Source organism: Pogona vitticeps, chromosome 3 (genome assembly GCF_051106095.1).
Source record: "Pogona vitticeps strain Pit_001003342236 chromosome 3, PviZW2.1, whole genome shotgun sequence".
Taxonomy (NCBI): domain Eukaryota; kingdom Metazoa; phylum Chordata; class Lepidosauria; order Squamata; family Agamidae; genus Pogona; species Pogona vitticeps.
The window spans coordinates 33,327,359-33,348,962 of NC_135785.1; the positions used below are offsets into that span (position 1 = coordinate 33,327,359).

Here is a 21,604-nt window from a genome sequence, read left to right on the forward strand (position 1 = left end):
CACCTGAACAATGGGAACATTTCAAAAATGTTATTTATAACACCGCCTTGTCCACATTTGGCAAGAAGACCAAAAAGACAGCAGACTAGTTCAAAGCCCATTCGGAGAAGCCTGTCCTAGTGAGTACAACTTGCAGGTTTTTCGAGTTGCTCGTAGCAAAATCCAACAGGCTGCCAGGAGATGTTCTAATGATTATTGGCTTCAGCTCTGCTCTCAGATAGCAACAGACACAGGTAACATCAAGGGAATGTATGATGGTGTCAAGCAGACTTTAGGTCCAATACAGAAGAAATCTTCTCCTTTGAAGTCGGCGTGATCATCCAGGACCGAGCACAGCAGATGGAATGCTGAGTGCAGCACTACTCTGAGCTATATTCCAGAGAGAATGCAGTAACCAAAGAGGCATTAAATAACATCAAGTGCCTGCCTGTCTTGGAAGAGTTGGACAGCGGACCAACTTTAGCAGAAATAAAAGCAGCCTTGGATTCCCTCGCTTCTAGCAAGGCACCTGGGAAGGATAACATTCCTGTTGAAGTGCAGAAGTGCTGTAAAGAGATCATCACCACCGAGCTATATGAAATATATTATCTTTGCTGGAGGGAAGGTGGAGTACCACAGGACATGAAGGATGTAAACATTGTCACATTGTATAAGAACAAAGGAGACAGGGGTGACTGCAATAACTACCATGGCATCTCTCTTCTCAGTGTTGAAGGGAAGCTACTTGCTCGTGTTGTGCTGAAGAGTCTATCCAGAATCACAATGTGGATTTCGAGCGAATAGATCCACCACTGATATGATATTTTCCCTCAGACAGTTGCAGGAGAAATGTAGGGAACAACAACAGCCACTCTTTGTGGCCTTCATAGATCTTACAAAGGCCTTTGATTTGGTTAGCAGGGACGGCCTTTTTAAAATAGTTCCCAATATTAAGTCCACATCGACTCCTTAACATCACCAGGTCTTTTCATGAGGAAATGAAGGGCACTGTGGCTTTTGATGGCTCAACATCAGATCCCTTTGACATCTGAAGCAGAGTGAAACAGGGCTGTGTTCTCGTGCCAACCCTGTTTGGGATCTTTTTTGCTGTCATGCTGAAGCACACCTTTGGAACTGGAACAGAAGGTGTCTATCTCCGGGCTAGATCAGATGGAAAGCTCTTTAATCTCTCTAGATTGAGAACAAAGACCAAAGTCCAGCTGAAATGCATGTGGGACTTCCTCTTTGCCGATGATGCCCCTGTTGTGGCCCACTCTGCTGAAGACCTCCAACAACTTATGAATCGTTTTAGTAAGGCCTGCCAAGACTTTGGATCAACAATCAGCCTGAAGAAAACACAAGTCATGGGACAGGGTGTGGACTCACCTCCCTCTATTGCCATCTCTACACAAGAATTGGAGGTTTTTCATGACTTTCTGTACCTTGCCTCAACAATCTCTGACACTCTCCCTAGATGTTGAGCTGCATAAACGCATTGGCAAAGCAGCGACCATGTTCTTTAGACTCACAAAGAGAGTATAGCTTAATAAGAAGCTGATGGCATATACGAAGATCCAGGCCTATAGAGCCTGTGTCCTGAACACATCCTGTACTGCAGTGAGTCCTGGACCCTTTGTGCATGGCAGGAGAGGAAGCTGAACACCTTCCATATGCGTTGTCTCTGACACATTTTTGGCATCACCTGGCAGGACAAAGTTCCAAACAAGGTAGTCCTACAACAAGCTGGAATGTTTAGCATGTATACATTACTGAAACAGCAACATCTACGTTGGCTTGGGCATGTTGTAAGAATGGCTGACGGTCGGATCCCGAAAGATGTCCTGTATGGAGAATTAATGCAGGGAAAGCGCCCCAGAGGGAGCCCACAGCTGCAATACAAGGATATCTGCAAGCAGGATCTGAAGGCCTTAGGAATGGACCTAAACCGATGGGAAACTTTAACATCTGAGCGTTCAGTTTGGAGGCAGGCAGTGCAGCATGGCCTCTCCCAATTTGAAGAGACCCTTGTCCAGCAGGCTGAGGCAAAGAGGCAGTCCCGAAACCAGCATAATCAGGGACCTGGACAGGGGAGAGATTGTATTTGCCTGCAGTATGGAAGGGATTGTCACTCTCAAATTGGCCTTCTCAGCCACACTAGATGTTGATCCAAGACCTCTATCCAGAGCACATTACCATAGTCTCTGGAGAGAGAAGGATGCCTACTAAACTATGTAAAGAATAACAATGTCATAATCTATATGTCTGTAGCTACAGTAGTGCGGTGCAAGCTTTTGATCCCACAATTTTACAGATAGCATATGTATCTGATAGCTCACTTTCCTGCATACGAGTCTGCACATACATTGACATACTTCTCGGAGGCCTCTCCAGGTATCCCTGCTATCACACAGATGAATAGTCACAATAGTAAATGCTCTTTTTACTGGCAATGTCCCAAAATGTGCAATATGGTACTTCCTGGCAGATGCTCTGATATATTTTTTGTGCCATACAAATATCTTTTCATTGTCTCTGACATTTTAATTGAGTTTCATCTATAGTGATACTTTTTATTGTCTTAGAGAATTCAACTGAGCTTCATCTATAATGATAGTAATTATTTATGGGTAATAGTGATAATATTACCTATGACTAAATATTTTTATTTACAAGAACTGCATTACATTTTACTGCTATTATGTTGCTCTGTCATAAACTAAATTTTAATACTATTGTTGTTTTAAGATATATGTCTTATTCTATTTTATTATTCTACTTCTCTTTTTGTTATAAAGTTGCTTGTTTATTTGTTGCTTGAGGAATGGAGAATAGTTAAGCTAAACAAACCAAATAAAAAGAACAAATTGTTCTATGATACTTTAAAGACAAGGTTTTTTTAAATACCAGGAGCTCTATGGGACTCCATCATATGCAACATAATGTTCAGTAAAAATAACACCAGTAACAACAAAGCCAGAAATAAAACTAGAAAAGGAAACTAGCTGCAGGGACAAAATCTTTTAGAAATGGAGAGAAATAAAAATGTGTTCATCAGAAATGGATAAACTTGACAGCTTACTTTCTCACACATTCAACGAACTAATTCTTTCTGTCAAAATTAATAAAGTGATTAGAGAACTGTGGTGAATCTTTAACAAATTAAACAAAATTCTCAACCATCTGCACTGGTAAAATTCAACAACTACAGTTATTCCCCAACATGGAAAGGATAAGTTTAAATGAGAGTGACAACTCCAATTCAACATAACATATTTGAATATATAACAATTCAAAGTTTGGACTTCCAAGAAATAAATATTCAAACCCTCTGCCCAGATAAGATGAATCTGGCAGTTTTGTGTACTCCCAGATATTAATTCTCAAAGTCTCAATAAATAAGTTATATTTAATTTAGAAAGAAACTTGGGCATTTAAAAAGTCTAAAAAATGAAGAACACCGAGTGTGCTCTGTGGTGCATTCCTAGCTCATGCAAGATGACAGCAATGCTCAATAGATCCCAGTACTGTACTTTATATGAACTGAGTGCTAGAATCTTTTGAAGTCTGCAGATTGGAAAAGTAGGATTTATTGATTACAATAATCTCAAACAGATGAAGAAACAGCCTGTCTAGCTGGAGAAATTGTGTGCTATTTTTCAGCCTTATCTCGAAGAGGTTTTCTGTAACTTTCACAGTTGTATGATGAAAATTGCCACAGGTAAATCTGTTCCCAATAAGCTTCATTTGATGTTCACATATCTTGATAACAATGACCTATTTAATCCACCAATCTGTTCCAATAGTGGCAAATGAGATGTCTCTGGAAATCCACAAGCTGAACATGAGCACAATAGCACCCTCCAGCCAATACTCCAGTAGATGGAACTGATACTGGAGCTAAATATACAGCCACAATAAGTAGTGTCTGTTGATATCTTTCTAGTTATCTACTCCTCTTTCAAAACCATTGTTGTTGGTGGCCACCATCTTATTTTGTAGCAGTGAAGTTCCCACAGTTGAACTATATGGTGTGAAAACAAATATTCCATTTTATATGTCCTGAATTTCTCACTAGGTTTTAATGCGTGATATCTGAATCCAGTGTTATAAGTGATGGACAAAACCTCTTTCTATCCACTTTTTCTATAGCATGCATAATATTACACGTAATTTACTATCATACCTCAGTTAAAAGCATTAGAGCCATTCTAGCAATCCCACCTCCACAGGTTTTGACACTTGAGATAGAAAATGCTAAACAAGTAAATTAATAAGCAACTATCTTCAGCGCTAACAATTCAAAATCAAAACGAAACATAGAGTGCAGTTATTTATCTAGAATTAAGATCTAGCCAAACTTTTCCTGTAAGATAAAGTATAGTCCTGAGAAACATGACCAAATTTCAGTTTAATCAGGTTTAAATAGATGGCTCATGTTTCACATATATCAGGGGGAAAATTGTTGTTTAGAAAATGGAATGACAATTCTTTGTGTAGATAGGCTTCAATCTTTATTCAGAGCAGCAATCTGCCTTCTGTCAAGGAGTCACAACGTGTATTTCAGAGTTCATCTGGGACATATCAATTCTAGTATGGTACAGTATAGCATATATTTTGCTCCCCTTTACTCCAGGGGGAAATCTGCTAGGGAATGGAAACAACAAACTGAAAAATGCCAGGTTCCTTGCACATTCTACTCTTTAAATGGGAACACAGAGTCCTGGGGAAGTAGCTGTGAAGAGTATATATTTTTACTACAAAAGCATTTTATATGTTTTTATTTACTATTCCATTGGAATGCATAACAAAATAAAATAAAATAAAAACACTTTAAACAATGAACTTGAGGTCTTGAGACTGTGTCTATTAACTGTGGGAAGAAACTTATTTTAAACACAAATAATTTGTGCTATTAAGGTTGGACATCTGTGGGTGCCAATGAACACTGGGGTCAACTTCTAATTAGACATGCATCAGCCGCTGCTATTTGGCATTCAGCCACTAAAAATATTTATCAGAGGTACCTCAGTTCTACAGAATACATAAAGGATTTCCTAATATGTTAAAAATAAGTAGGGTTGCCGTATTCCAACTGCCTAAATGCAGGCAGTCTAATATTTGCACATCATGCAAATTAGTGTTGATTTTACATATTATGCAAATTAGACAAATTAATTTCTGCATTGTTTTTCTACAGGTAAGTTTAAGCTTTGGCATCATTTATATAGTAACTGCTGATCTGGGAGCCATACACTGCTATTGCAGATAAATACTGTAATGAGAGATTGGTACATATGTGATTTTCATGATATGGTTATTCTTGCCATCAATTTTTATTGATTCCTATCCCTCAATCATTAAAATACCACACAAATCTCCTATAAGTAACACACTGTCAACTGATCTGCAAGAAAAAATGCAGAGGGAAGAGAAGGAAAATTTAAGAAATCAGGGGAAAATACAAGGCATTGTTCCTTCATAAATATAGATCAAATGCTTAGAAAATCTTCTATTTTATCCTTCTTTGTTTTATTTGACTTCACACACACTACATTCACATACAATATAAAAGCAGGTACTAGTCTGGTATGGTACTTTCTTCCTAAATCTCTACTCCCATTAGCTCCTGTTTTGTTTCACTGCCAGGAGCCAAACTGTAGTTGGAATAAGATTCATAGCATTTTCTGACAACTTCTCTATCTGATATTCCCATTTTTTTGGAGGCCGGTAAGTTATATTTTTTGCATAATGACCAGTGCACTAACTTTGCCACTCTATCATGTCTAACTTTGTAATCTATTTGTGCAATCTTTGGACATTTGCAGATGAGGTGTGACATAGTTTCATCTTTTTCTTGGCAGAATCGACATTTGCTGTTAGCACTGTGGCCTCCGCCCAGGTAATGAATATTCATATGTTATTTGCCTAGACGAATGGGAGTGCTGGAGGGGTGGGGTCACGAGATAGAAGAAACTCAGCGGGAGGAGGGGGGAGTTAGTCAGGGAGACTGAGAGTTTAGAGAGGGAGTGGTGGTTGGCAGTGGATGAAGGAGGATGTTTGTTAAGAGTTAACAACATTGCTTGAACCATCATCATCTGCAACAATAAACTATTTCTATTTGGTTCTTTTAAAATGACCTATGGCCTGGACCTCGATCATTAATAATAGGTAATGTTGATGTAATCAACTGGTGGAAGCTGAAAGACATATAGCGTGAGCTCTTAGTTTGGTGAAACAAGCAGGGGCCACGTGGGGATTGTGCCAAGCACTAACTCCTTGGATCTTAGCTTTCATCATGTTGGATTGGAGTGCTTGTTCTTGTGCAGCAAAAATCAAGCCTTCAGTTTCTTTCTTAAGTGTCCTAATTTTAGCCATCCTCATGTTGAATTATGATCATGCTTTCCATCAATATTTCTCAGGTGTTGTCCACGTAATGGCTTATTCTTTCAGTTGTTTAAATTCCTTTCAAATTGTTGTTTCTTATATTGAGCCTTTGCTCCTGTTGTTTTCAAAATATTCTCCATTTTCACTGCTTTCAGTAATTTTTCTCTGCTTGTACTGATATAATAATTTAGGCTTCTTTTTTCTTCCTCTAGTACCTCCTGTATTTGCAGTAATCCTCAGCCTCCGATTTTTCATGGTAAATATAATCTGACCACATAACTTTTTGGATGTAGTGTGTGATGCATGTTCATTAGTTTCCATGTTTTTGATCCAATTCTTCTAGTCCATTTTGAGTCCAATCTATTATTCCAGCTGGGTATCTAATTACAGTACTGGAATGGTCCATGTGTTTATGGCTTTGATTGCATTTCCCCCATTTAATTTTGATTTTAAGATTTTCCGCAGTCTTTTGATATATTGTCTTTCTGTCAGTTCTTTAACTTTTGTGTGTATTATGTTGTCTGCTTCTAGTATTCCAAGGTATTTATAACTGTCATCACTTGAGAGTGATTTTATAATATTGCCATTTTTAAACTCTATTCCATCTAGTTTTTGGATCTTGCCAAGGTATATAGACAGAGCTGCACATTTGTCAATTCCAATTTTCATTTGGATATCTTCACTAAATATTTGCACTGTGTTTTGCAGTTATTCTATCTCTGTGAAACTTTTTGTATATAGTTTTAAGTCATCCATGTATAAGAGATGATTGATTTTTCCAGCTTGTTGTGAAATATGGTAGCCCAATCCAGTTTTATTAAAAATTATTGACATGGGGCTTAGTGAGGTGTTAATTAATGACATTGTTACTACTACTACTACTACTACTACTACTACTACTACTACTACTACTACTACTACTACTACTAATAATAATAATAATAATAATAATAATAATAATAATAATAATAATAATAATAATAATAATAATAATAATAATAATAATAATAATAATAATAATAATAATAATAATAATAATAATAATAATAGGTTTATATCCTACCTTTCCTCCCATAAACTCAATATATACAGCTCTCTTTCCCACTGTATCCCTGCCACAATTTGGCAAGGTAGATGAGGCTGACAATGGCTGAAATCCTGTTGTGCAGCTAAGTGGGTATAACTCAATGTTAAGCCTGCAGTAGCTACAATTGTGACCAGATGGAAGTTCTATCCATGAAACCTGTCCACAGGCACATTGCACAGTTGATCAAAATTGAAACCACATAACTGATTGTGGAATAGCTTTGCATACTCTAGTTGGAAAACCCAGCACATTCACGATGGCATATTATGTTAACACTCAGGAAAAAGTATCAATGGGAGAAGCAACAAAGAATAGGATCTCAGGGGAAAGTAAGGGTTAATTTTTTAAAACCCTAAAATAAACAAATGCAGAGAACGTTACTTTAAATAAGTGCCTACTGATAAATGGTTTGAGTAATTCCTTGTAATTTATAGATGTTCCTACTTTATAAAAGGAAGTACACGATTTTACTATAGATCAGGACAAACATCAAATATGTAATAAAATAAACAATTTCTTATATCAGTACAGTGTGTATTTTTATATCTGCAGAGATTAAAATAAAGCAAACAATATAAATATTAGATTAAATAAGCAATTTTACTCATATGCAAGTCTGCTTGAATTAGCTGTTCATTTGTTAGGAGACTCTGTAGTAACCACAAAGAAAATTAGCACAAAGAAGCTAACTACAGAACAGATTGTGACTCATGAACGTTGCCTCATTTATTTGGATTGTTTTGACTGGTACAAACACATAAAATAGCAATGATTTATTGGACATTTTGGAGATTTAGGCAGAGCAATCCTATACAAAAATAACATGGTGGGGGGAAGGAGATATATGCCATAGCTCCTGATTTCCCATTGCTAGAGTTTCCTCTTGTCAGCTCTATAACACAGGGCCACAGATACAACTGTTTACCTATATCACCTGAACCAGGTTCTAGAAGTTTATATATTCTTGGTTGGAATGTACCACAGCCATATGCATCCTTTGCCATATTCTGTACTCTTCTGTAATGATCCATACAGGCATTGATACAAGGTAGGCTATTTTAGATTCTCCCCCTGCCAAAAGAGATTTTTTTTGTATATGTTAAGTGTGGACATAAAGCGGTACTGTAGTGCACAGTACATTAGATCAGTGGTTCTTAACCTTTGTTACTCAGATGCTTTTGAACTGCTACTCCCAGAAACCCCAGTCAGCACAGTTGGTGGTGAAGGCTTCTGGGAGTTGCAGTCCAAAACTCCTGAGTAACCCAAGGTTAAGAACCAGTGCATTAGATCAGTGGTCCTCAACCTTGGGCCTCCAGATGTTCTTGGACTTCAACTCCCAGAAATCCTGGCCAGCAGAGGTGGTGGTGAAGGCTTCTGGGAGTTGTAGTCCAAGAACATCTGGAGGCCCAAGGTTGAGGACCACTGTATTAGATGACAGTAATGGTTGTAGATGTGGCTATAGACTGAAGAGGAGCAAGATACATTGTACATCTCCTTCTTGCTCTTGTTGTCCACATAGTTCTCCCAGTGGCATATAATTTGTCTTGGAATAATTCTGCCAATAGAATGTTCCACCACCATGATAAGACCTCTGCCACCATGATAAGACCTCTGCCAAACTATCTAGCTGACAGAACTGTACAGGACTGCACCCTTAAATTAATGGTTTTTTAAGATGGTGTTTTAAGTGGATGGCCAAAGAAAGGGAATACTGTAATAATAATAAACCACCACCAAATATATGAGGATTTTACCTATGCTTCTCATAGCTGAACAAACTATATTGAATTGCTCAGAGCTGTGAAACAAAATGAATCAGTCAAGTAGGTCCAAACCTTAAGCTGTTGCCTAATTATATGCCATCTGAAAGAATTAATGTCTGCTAATTAACATATGCCTCCAGCTGTCACAGCCAGGCAAAAGAAAAGAGAGCCAGTCAGCCAGAATTGCTTCAGTGGTACTGAAGCCCCCTCTAATGTTTCACAATGTCTGCCTAGCAACAATAATTCCACCTGTCCCCAGATTAGCTAACAGGTTTTTTTAAAAATAATAATCCAATTTATCATTTGCAGATGATTTATTATGGGCCACTTTTTCATAGCACATAAGTTGCCCGTTCTCTTCTTTCGACAAAGTTCTTGGAAAGATTGTTGTTGTGGGTTTTCCAGGCTGTTTGGCCGTGTTCTTAAGGTTTTTCTTTCTAATGTTTCACCAGTCTCTGTGGCCGACATCTTCAGAGGACTGGAGTCAGGACTCTTGTCCTCTGAAGATGCCGGCCACAGAGACTGGTGAAATGTTAGGAAGAAAAACCTTAAGAACACGGCCAAACAGCCTGGAAATCCCACAACAACCATCGGATCCTGGCCGTGAAAGTCTTCAAGAATATATTCTTGGAAAGAGTTTTCAAACCAAGTCAATTTCATACCTCGTACTCTTAAAAAAAAGATTGTATTTCTATAAAGCATACAGAACTGATAGTAAATTAGTTACATTATATGAAACACAGTGTTTCTGGTCTGAACTGCTTACAGTACATATAAGCAATTTCTCCCCCAAAAAGTAATCTAATGGACCTCCAATATAACTCACAGATTTAAAAAAGTAATCAAAATTAAAAAGACAAACCAATGATGGAACGTTCAAATGCTACCTACACCCATTATTTTGAATTTAAAAATCTAAATAAATATGAAAAGTCTTAAGAACATAGGTGAAACTAAACAATGAAGCAGCCAGCAAACATCCTTAGGGGTGCTAATCTACAGTAGCACCACTGCTGGAAAACCACCATCTAGAAGTAACTGGCTCTTACTTCTAGACAGAAAGGCTTCAGAAAGGCAACTTTAAAAACCTTTGAAGGATTGCACAGCATCAAAGTTTGAGAAGCCATATTGATCCCTAAAAGTACTGATAAAGAATCCAACCATTCAATTTCTAAAATATTTCTGTTTGTTTTTTCATTACTGTATTATGATACCATGTTTGGACCAATATTCAAATCAGTATGCAACAGACAGTTTCACTTTCTTTTCCACATGATTTAAAGAAACATGGTTAATACAATACAGTGGTGCTTCGCTTAACGATTGCTTCATTAAACGACGAAACAGCTATACGATGACTGTTTTGCAATTGCTTTTGCGATCGCAAAACGATGTTTTAATAGGCAAAATCCACTTTGCGATGATCGGTTCCCTGCTTTTGGAACCGATTCTTCGCATTACGACGATTTTAAAACAGCTGATTGGCGGCTTTAAAATGGCCGCCCGCTGTGTAAAATGGCTCCCCGCTGTGTTTTTGGACAGATTCCTCCCTATACAGGCACCAAAAATGGCTGCCCCTATGGAGGATCTTCGCTGGATGGTGAGTTTTCAGCCCATTGGAATGCATTGAACGGGTTTTCAATGCATTTCAATGGGTTTTTTATTTTTGCTTAACGAGGATTTCGCTCTACAGTGATTTCGCTGGAACGGATTATCCTTGTTAAGTGATGCACCACTGTATGTGATGAGAGCATGAGCTCTAAAATGGACTCTCCTTACAAATGTTGCTGTTGTTACATGCCATCAAGTTGCTTCCAAATTATGGCGGCCCAAAAGAGGGTTTTTGAAGTGGGTGAGATATTCAAGGCATGGATTACCATTTATGTATGTATGTATGCATTTATTTATTTCTATTTCTATTTCTATTTCTATTTCTATTTCTATTTCTATTTATTTATTTATTTATTTATACCCCGCCTATCTGGACTACCAGACCACTCTAGGTGGCTTCCAATACAAAATAAAACAATAAAATACAAGCATGTGCATAATCATTCAATAGCAATCACAATAAAATAAAGAAAAAAATAAAATAGGGAAAAATAAAGAAAGAATTCAAGAATTGGCTGGAGGGAAGGCCTGGATGTATAACTATGTTTTTAATTGGGTTTTAAAGACACCCAGCGTAGGGGCCGCACGAATCTCTGGAGGGAGGTTGTTGCCGCCGCCAAGTGAGTTTGCATAGACAGGCAGTGATTTGAATTCATGCCTTTCAAGTGCCAGTTCACCACTCTGTCCGGTATACAACACTGATTGTTGGAAAAATGCCACAGGCTCTCTTAAATCTTTTGCCCCTCCTTAAAACCCTACAAGGGCTTTGCCACTTCAACTGTCATTCATAACTATAAAGGCCTCTAACAATGTAGCCATATCTCCCTTGTTACTCCTTATATCTGGAGCTACCTCCAAACACTTGTATGATGTTTCTTTGTACTTCGTTCAAATCCCTCTTAAAACCCACCTCTTATTTTGGCATAGACCCATGCTCTAATGTCCTGCAGCTAAGGTCAAATACATACAACAGAAGTAAAAGCATATACTTTTTCCATGCCTCCCATGCCCTTTTCCTTCCATTACTGTCTCCTCTATGTTGAAGTTCGGCATAGTTCAGTATTGAAAAACCAGACTCCAGAAGACTACATAAACCTGCTATTCTGCCTTTTGGCACTCAAGCACTACTGATGTCATAGTGCAATATCTATTTAAGACTGTATAAGTATGACCCATTGTACTTCAAACTAACCACTGTGCCTGTGCCTTGAAAAGCACAGGAGACATCCCTTGTGAGAAGGGGTGATTTCATATCAGGGCTAGAGCTCTTATTTCATGCCATCACCACAATTATGCAAATTGCATCAACTATGCTTATACTATTTACACAAAGGCACTGCAGGAGTGTCTGGCTGTGAGCTCCTACATGCTCTCAAGGTGTTCATGCAGAAGACACTGAAAGTGTGACTGTGGATTAGCTCCAAATGACAGTAATTCAATGGAGCCCACTGAAACATTGTACCTGGTATCAATTATGGTATTTTGATATAATAACTTTCTTACAGACAAGACACTGCATGAGTAGATAAGTATTTAAACTGGAGTGTTCCAATAACTATGCCAGCACATAATGTTATGGTAGTATTACAGCAACATTGCAACAGCAGGCCAGATTAAACCAAATGCATGATTGGCAACTATTTACATAGCTCAGAGAGTTGAGAAAACACAAGCGCCTTCTTCCTTATTCACTTGCCAGTGCCAACATATTCACTGCTGTCTGTGACTGAAAAGCCCGCTATACCTCACCCACTACCAAAGAATGCCAGTGGTCTGCTCCAGTACCACTCAATGCCAGGCCAACTGTTTTGAGAGGACCTGGAAGAGGGCCAATCTCACTCAGCTTCTAAGCTTTTATCCTTCTGATATGCATCTTTCTTAGGAAGGAAAAGATTCTGAACGAGATAGAGTCTGCCAAAATCCCAGAAGTTAATTTTTAAAATTTGATTGTGTGTGCTGAAGGGAACTAACTAGAAAGTGTGGCTTATTTGTGATTGATCAGAAAAATATGATGGTTTTACTATGTTCCCCAATGAAATTTTAGGCAATTCCTTTAGGCACTGGTAACGTACATGTCACAGAGCAGTACCTACAAGTTCTTGTAGATAGCAGAAAATTCAGAATTGCTTTGTTAAAGGACGAAAGCGGTAGGTGTGGCAATACCACAGAATGGGATAGGCTGATTTGGCACGGAATCTGAAGAAGTCAGAAGAATTTGTATTAAGCATTTAGAATGTTAAAGTTGCCCTGGGGTGGAGGTTGGTTGAACCAGATATTGAATCTGTCTATAAACAAGTTGAGAAGTTAGACAAAAACATAAGTAATCTGAAACAGCAGCTACATAGGGGCATGGGTGAAGTATTGGGGATGACAGAGTTTTGCCTCACAAGGAACTAGTGAGAAAAGGCACAAGCAGCAATTTCAGATTGTGAAATTAGAATTCAAATGTGTACAGATGACCTTAGAGTTAGACAACAACAACGTTATAACTGCAGAGCTGGAAAGACCCTATGGATCATGAAGTCCAGCTCCTGTCAGGGAGGCATAGAGGGGAAGTGAATTTCCAATTTCTGCTTCCATAGCCAGATACCTAAACCACTGAGCAATGTGGACTTGGAAAAAGATAACCTTTGTTGAAGTAAACCATAGTAGATAAATGTGTTACTTCATTGGGTCAGTCGCTGAATGTACATTCTGAGCAGAGATGTCTTATAGGTCTGCAGTCTATGATACAGCCTGGTGTGCATCAGAATTAGGTCAGACTCATGTACAGTGCTAGTTGACTGGTTCACCGGTAGGTTTGGGGACCCCTAGCCTGTGATGGACCAAAAAAAAAAAAGCTAACAGAGGACACCACCTGAAGCCTAGTGTTTTCACCTGAGCCTCTTCAATTACTGTAGGGTTAAGTTCCACACTGGGATCCTTCCTGGAGTGTGGCTTCCTTATTCCAGTTCTCAGCTGGTCCTGAGTTTAGACTTCTCTCATGCTAGCCAGCTCTGGGACCCTTCCTTCCCTCATTATCCTGTGGTAGGCTGCATGAAGACTGGATAATAGTCTATGATTTAAATATTTTTGGAAAAAAAAATAATTGAGTTGATTTTTATTATTAAAATACTTTTCCTTTTAAAATAAGCCCTAAACAATTGTAAACAAAGATCTTATGAAATAAGTATCATATATTCTAATTCTATACTATGGGATAATATATTCACATGACCTTTTTCAAAAAGTTTTTTAAGGGTCCAATGTTTCTGTATGCATGCATGTATGTATGCATGTGTTTGTGTACAGTATAGGATTTAAGACATGAATAAGACTTAAACATAAATGCTGGGAAGCTAAAAACTATTACTTGCTGCAGGCAAAAGACATGTCTTTCTCTAGGAGAAAGACGTAAGGATATACTGTTGTCTGATAGATAAAATTTGGTGGTCAGAATTTTGAAACCAATCAACCCCAAACTTCAAAAACACAATTTGCAATCAATATAGTTTAGAGTAGTGGAATTTATGGGATAATCTTTTAATGTACCTTAGATCAGCTGTACTTGCTAATGCTTACTACTGTACTTTTGCTCAAATGAAAGCTTGAAATTGTACTGGAAACAAATGTGGGCCGGAAAATTCTGTTACTTTCCATAAAACAGAGCAATAACTCCAGACTGGTCTCTATGCTGTGTGTGCCTTGTCAGGAGTGGCTCAGGACTTCTTGACAACAATGTGTTTGTTACAATTGACACCTGGCTCCTCTTAGGCTACACGACAAACTCTTCTAGGCTGGACAAAACTATGGTGATCTGAGTATGGAGGGACTCTTTGTTGTTCCATTGTGATGCACAGATCACTGCCTGGAAGAGTTTAGGCTCATTGGGACTTGCAGTCTCTCCAGTAATGGTAAAGATTTATGCCGCAGGGATCCAGATGATTCCCTGACAGCTCTTAGGGAATTTTCTGTACCTCAGCAGGTGATTCTGTTGGAGACCTATTGAACTCTAAAATGGGGAAATGGCCATGGTGGTTGACACAATTACTCCCAAACATCCATTCCCATTAATGGAGCCAGACTAGGTCTCTGGTTTACAAGGGCCTAAGATGAAAGAAGTGGGATGGGAGGCACAGCAGTGATGATAAAAATTTTGGAGCAGACTGAACACAGACTTTTCCTAGTCAGAGGCTTGTTCAGTGAAGGCATGAGAGAGGATCTTCTTAGTGGGAGTTCACAGTCTTTGAACCTCTCTGCTATGGGAGGTTTAGCTGGCCACCCTTTGCTGCCCTTTTGCAAGCAGGCAAAGAGTTTTCTATTTAGGCAGACCTTTGGCAACCCATTGTCTTCTGAGGACAAGTGCTTTAAATGCTTGTGCTGTTTTCCTTGTTAAAGTAAATTGTTACTATTAATTTAATTTAAATATTTTAGAAGGGTTTTTAACTGGACAGCTTTTCAATATTGAAATTTTATCATGTTTTCATGGCCAGAATCTTGTATTTACATAATTTGCCACAGTTAATTTCAGAAAATTGATAAGGTATGGGGTGGATCCTGATTGCATACAACTGTGCCTGACGAGGCACACAACCAAGATAATTAGTTGCAATTAGCTGTGGCAAATCTTACACAAACATTAATAGGGTTTTGGCCAATATTTACAATATATTGTGCTTTATAGTAATACTAGCTTTTAAACTGCATTGTACCTTGGATCCTAATCTTGCAAGAGAACTGAAGTATGAATAAAGTAAAATAGACTTTTGCATGATAGAGCTACATTTTGTTGCAGAATTAACACAGGTCTAATGTAGACTTACAGCAAAGGATTTCTGCACCATTGTCATAGGGATGGACATAAAACTATAGTTCGGCAGTTCATGCTAGTTTGTTTATCAGACAAACAGGTGTTCAGCACTTCAAGGCCTTGCCTCCTTCAGGAGGCTCCAACTTGGAGACAGCAGCCTGGCTTCCCTGTCCTGCCTCCTCTGGGTGCTGCCTCTGAGTGGGCATCTGCCAGTGGAGGTGGGGCTTTGAAGTGCCAAACATCTGCTTTGCTAATAAATGAACCGACAGTAACTGCCGAACCCATGGTTCATGCCCATCTCCAATTGTCATCTAAACAGTTGTAATCACTGCCCCCAGTTGGTTTAAACCTTTAAGGATGTCTAGTGTGGTATAGTGGATAGAGTGATGGCTAAGGATCCACATCAGCTAAATCCACATTCAGCTAAGTAAATTCACCAGGGGTGTTGAAGCGGTAAAACCAGTCCTTAAATATCTCATTCACCTTAGCAGCCCTATTAGGGTTGCTGCAATTCCAACTTGACAGCACATAACAGCAGCAGCAGTAACTTAAACTTCTAACCTCTAGCCAGTGGCAGCCCACAGACAACAGGCCTCTGAAGTGGCAAACATGCTGTTCCCCCTCCCCTTCTTGGCTGCTGGTGTTGCCTCTGCAAGAGCCTACTCTGGTGCAGAGGTCTGTCACTGCAGGCAGCTCTCCAGAGACAGGTGTGTTTTTAATGCCTGGGTTCAAGAATCCTCAGAGCCCAGGTAGTTATCAGCTGGAGAAAAATGCAATCAAGAAGTTAGCCAATTTTATTGCTTCTGAAAAATGTTTGCAAGATTTTTATGGAACATAACCTCAATTTCAGCTGATTTTCAGTTGTGTCAGATGCTAAAAATGAAAAAAACAAAAACAAAACAAAAATAACAAATGGATGAATACTTCTAGCATGTAGAAATGCTTGCTGTTCCAGTTTGTGTGAAACATTAAATTTTTGAATGACATTAAGCTCGAAGTTAAAAATTTAAAATGAGAAGCCAGAGTTATGAACTAATCACCCTTTGCTCCCAGTCAGCAACAATGTCAGAGATGTGCTGGCAGACAAACTGGGTTTCCAGACTTCAAACTAAATGTTTACTAACATTTTAATTTTGATAACACACTGAATTTGGTGGTATTACTAACGTGAATGCTTACTCACATAGTATGCTGTTTCACTGTATTCATTATACATAAGAACTCTCATACTCATGTTCCAAATGTAGTGGGACTTTTCCAGATAAAGGTTTTATATTTAATTGGGGGTAAATTCCATGAGAAGCAATGAAGCTTTCTTCTCAGTAAAGATGGGCAGGACTAGGAAGCACAGTTGTCATCCAGAATGCATTTCTTCAAAGTTAGTCCTATTGAACTTCAGTGCTCTGAAGCCTTGTCTCTGTGGAAACTTACACAGGATTATGACGCTTACTTCTAATAGTTACCTAGAAGAAAATTTCCCACAAATTAAGGAGATTTATGCAAAACTTTGAGGGAAGAAACAGTTTGATTAGCAGTATTATCTGACTATTAGCATTAGAATGCTTTCAGAGAAGACAGAATATGATGATAAATGGAGCTAGGAAAAATGTTGGGTGAGCTACCCACAGGGAAAAGATTAAAAAGGGAGGCAATTCATATGAAGCTCAAGCAAGAAGAGCAAGTAGAAATCCTAAATCTAGTACAGCCTTGAAAGTCCACATTAAACCCATGAGCTATATTCTCTCTCTTTTTTAATCCTTTATTTAATTTTTTTATAAAACAATACAAAACAAACAGACAAATGACACAAAGCAAACACCAACAACAAAAATAAAAAAACTACCATGCTACAACATTATCCCCCCCCCTTTTAGGACAGAGATTTTAGGACAGCTATATTCTCTAAGGAGGTTTACATATGACCACGCAAGACCAGGCTACAGAGGTACTACGTGGTAGCTGCAGCTGTTCACTTTGCACAAACAAAGCAAATTCTAGAAAATGGGGTATGTACATGAAGGAGTGATTTTTTACTGTTTTAATGTCATTGACTTGCAATATGAGTTGTCCCCTGCTAGGGGAAAACGAAGACACAACTTTCAGTGATGCTTAATTTTGACCTTTATGCACCTCCTCCAGAAAATCTGCCCAAAAACTTGAACAACCAGTATTTCTTTACTTTAGTAGCAGCCCTAGTCATTAATACTGTATTGCTAAAATGATTCTTCAGCTATGTAGTATACAGTACCTCCAGAGAGCAAATGGGGCTGAAAACTGCCTTGGGACTTTAAGGCTTAAGAAATCCACAACATACTATCTCTTTAGAAGAAGATGCAAATACACATGGCACCAGATTTGTGGATCTCACAACTTTTTGCTGTATGCTGCTCAGGGACAAGTGGTACTGGTGCGGCTAAAAACTCTTATAAAGAAATAAACTTTTTTCACTTTAAAACAGATTTTGGGAGCAGCTAGGAGCACGATTGGCCATTTCAGCCCCCAAATTTGTGGTGTGACTGGAGAAATCTGGATGGAAAAGACAGGTGTGGGGCCTGCATAATCTTCTGAGGTCCTAGCAATGAGGGTGTTCTTCCCCACTTTCAGAGAGCAATAAGTGGGATATGCACCACAATCTTGCAGAATACCCTCATTTTCTAATACAGATGGCCTGGCCAGCCCTAATGTGACTATGGGTTCTAAAGGGCTGAAACAAAGTTATCCACTTCTATAACCAGCAGGTTTTCTGTTTGTCTGTTTTAATGATTTATAATATTTTGTGGGTCCCAGAGTCCACGGAATATGCCTAGTCTACGTGAGACTCCTGAGCTCAACATGGTTAATACTAAAAGATAATGAAAGTTGTGATTCAGTGTGTGTTTAGTCGTTTAGTCGTGTCCGACTCTTCGTGACCCCATGGACCAGAGCACGCCAGGCCCTCCTGTCTTCCACTGCCTCCCAGAGTTGGGTCAAATTCATGTTGGTAGCTTCAATGACACTGTCCAACCATCTCAGCCACTGTCGTCCCCTTCTCTTCCTACCTTCACACTTTCCTAACATCAGTGTCTTTTCCAGGGAGTTTTCTCTTCTCATGAGATGACCAAAGTATTGGAGCTTCAGATTCAGGATCTGTCCTTCCCCAGTGAGCACTCAGGCTTGATTACCTTTCGAATGGATAGGTTTGTTCTCCTTGCAGTCCAGGGGACTCTCAAGAGTCTCCTCCAGCACCACAATTCAAAAGCATCAATTCTTTGGCGGTCAGCCTTCTTTATGGTCCAGCTCTCACTTCCATACATCACTACTGGAAAAACCATAGTTGTGACTATGGGGACTTTTGTCAGCAAAGTGATGTCCCTGCTTTTTAAGATGCTGTCATGGTTTGTCGTCATCGCTTTCCACCCAAGTAGCAGGTATCTTTTAATTTCGTGGCTGCTGTCACCATCTGCAGTGATCATGGAGCCCAAGAAAGTAAAATCTGTCACTACCTCCATCTCTTCCCCTTTTATTTGCCAGGAGGTGATGGGACGAGTGGCCATGATCTTAGTTTTTTTGATGTTGAGTTTCAGACCATTTTTGCACTCTCCTCTTTCACTCTCATTACAAGGTTCTTTAATTCCTCCTCACTTTCTGCCATCAGAGTGGTATCATCTGCATATCGGAGGTTGTTGATATTTCTTCCGGCAATCTTAATTCCGGCTTGGGTTTCTTCCAGTCCAGCCTTCCGCATGATGTATTCTGCATATAAGTTAAATAAGCTGGGGGACAATATACAGCCTTGCCGTACTCCTTTCCCAATTTTGAACCACTCAGTTGTTCCATGACCAGTTCTAACTGTTGCTTCCTGTCCCACATATAGGTTTCTCAGGAGACAGATGAAGTGGTCAGGCACTCCCATTTCTTTAAGAACTTGCCATAGTTTGTTGTGGTCCACACAGTCAAAGGCTTTCGCATAGTCAATGATTCAGTAGCTGGTGGCAATAGGTTCCTCAACCTGCTATTTGAGTATCATTACATTTTATCCTCTTAGCGATCCTGTGCAAAAAGTTGGAATGAAACTGTAGCGATAATTCATAACTGAATAAGGATATGGAACATAGTCTAATCCAAACACCAGTTCACTGTACCACAGGGGCTCTATAATTTTTATTGATACTTATATCCTTCAGATGTAAGAAGGACATATTCCATATATGAATCTAATGTTTATTGTAAAAATGATATTTTTCACCGATTCAGTTTGATTTCTGGATAGTTGCTCTAACTTATTTACACATATATTAAAGCTCAGACTGTGATATTTTACCGTGCCTGTGACACCCTTCAGTGTTCTATTGTAGAATGATACTTTAGCACATACTTTCCAACATCCCATGTCTAAAACACATATGTATGGGTAAGTGTATAAGCAAGCAGACACAGTGAATTTGCTTTTCTGTTAATTGAGTTGAGGTTTAAATGATTAAATATCAATGTTTGTAGAAATTTTGCTTTTTCAAGGTTGAACTATTTATCTCCATCTTCCTAGATAGCCCTTTCAGATGTATTATTCTTTTCACATAAAAGCTACCAGACCTTAGGTCACTTTATTTCTATTCAAGGAGTAAACAGACACCAAAATTCTCCACTGGTTCTGTGGCTTTTAGTACACTTACCTATGGTATCTTTTTGACACATTCCCCTGGAATAGAACTTGGAGATACCATTTTAGGGTATCTTTTGAGGAAGTAGACTTGCTACAAAAGCTCACATTAAAATACAGCAGCTAGTCTGTAAGATGCCACAATATATTTGTCTTCTTTATTTTGCTTTTGTTTTCAGCCATTTTAAGGTGGCTCTCATCTTCCTTTAAGTAAGGGGCAATTTCAGAGGTTTCCTGAATCCTTGTCAGACAATCAATCCATTACACACCTATTTTCTGTCCTCCCACATTCACCTTTTTTTCTAAGTTAAATACAGCAATCACCTCCAAACAGTGTAACCACTCCCCATAGGAGACTTGCTCCAGTCCCTTGATAATTTTGTTTCCAGTCTCTTGGTAATTTTGTTTCCAGTCCCTTGATAATTTTGTTTCCAGTTCTACAATATCCTTTTCAATGCGCACTGACCAGAACTGTACAGAATATTCTACAACAACACATAGTTTGACATGAGCTACACAGTTAAAGGCTTTGTTATAGTCTATAAAACATAGACTGATCATGAAATTCTTTGGTGCTCTCTAGTAGCCAGTAGATATTTGCAATGTGATCTCGAGTACCTCTTCCTTTTCAAAATTCAGCTTTAACAGTCAGGCATGTCTTATTCTATATAAAGTAAGGGCCTTTGTTGTAACAACTTGATCATCACTTTGCTTGCATGAGAAATTAAAGGAATTGTGTTATAGTTACCTCACTCCTTGGCATATTCTTTCTTAGGGATTGAAAGGTATATCGAGCATTACCAGTCTGTTGGCCATTGTTTTGTTTTCCATATTTGTTGACATATTCTTGTTAGGATTTTGACAGATTCATTCTCTGTGGCTTAAAATAAATCTATCAATATTCCACCTACCCTTGGATTTCTTTCTTTCTAATGCTTTCGGAGCAGCTTTCACTTCAAGTCTAGTACTTCCTTTTTGCCTTCTTAAACTGCAGAAATACATCTACTTCACTCAGCTTAATTTGAGCCAGGGTTCATTACTTTTTACATTAATCAGGTAACATGTTTCAGCATCAGAGCCTGAGCTCTAAAAAGTGCTAGGTATTCAAAATACCAAAAACATGTGTATGAGCCCATACATTTTGGATCAACACACAAAAAGTATGGGATTAGGGTACTCAAACCACCAATTCAGAGCAACTGACTTTCAGAAAGACTTCATCTTTCAGGAGACAGATTCAGCGCTGCTATATATTTTTAACGAATGTCTTGTTTAAGAATGTACAAAGAATAATTTTCCTACTCCTTTTCGAATCAAGGAGGAGTCGAGCAGGCAACATATCCCCTCCCCACAAA

General features: G+C 38.7%; 1 protein-coding gene across 1 annotated transcript in view; it reads right to left on the bottom strand.

Moving 5' to 3' along the window:
* FBXO36 (F-box protein 36) overlaps positions 1-21,604 on the bottom strand; it is a 34,746-nt gene that overhangs the window by 12,588 nt on the left and 554 nt on the right. The window lies entirely within an intron of this gene.